The following is a 572-nucleotide window of genomic DNA, read 5'->3' on the forward strand; positions in this document are numbered from 1 at the left end:
GACAGAAAGCAAGAAATCACCCCCCCCCCAGGGGGGATGGCCATGCCACAATCCTTTCTCCTTCATTCTTCTCTTGGGATCTTGGGCACTCACGCACACGCACCTGGCGTGAGTTTAAGCCACCGGGGCCGGGACTAGAACCGTGGGAGTCCAGTGACATAGCCATTACGCTAACTGCTGGTCCCAGCAGATTGCTTTTTAAAAAGCTTTCTCCTAGTACCGCTGCAATTTATTTAATTTTAAAAAAAGAATTATTTATTGGAACCAGCAGATGGCGTGATGGTTACATCGCTGGACTTCCATGTAGTTAACCAAGGTTCAAGTACTGGATTGGGAGCTTAAAATTTACACCAGGCCGCACGCTTTCGCGCGCGTGTGTGTGTGTGTGTGTGTGTGTGTGTGTGCCTAAAACCCCCAGAGCAGCATGGAGGAGAAAGGATTGTGGCATTGCTATACCTGTGAAAGGGGGGGGGATGATTTCTTGCTTTCTGTCTCTCTGGCGAGTGCATGTGCCCTATAGCAAAAATTTCTTCCCCCCCCCAAAAGATTTATCCTTTTAATTTTATTTGTTG

This window comes from Tupaia chinensis, unplaced genomic scaffold (assembly GCF_000334495.1).
Source record: "Tupaia chinensis unplaced genomic scaffold, TupChi_1.0 Scaffold138812_1, whole genome shotgun sequence".
NCBI classification, from domain to species: Eukaryota; Metazoa; Chordata; class Mammalia; order Scandentia; family Tupaiidae; genus Tupaia; species Tupaia belangeri.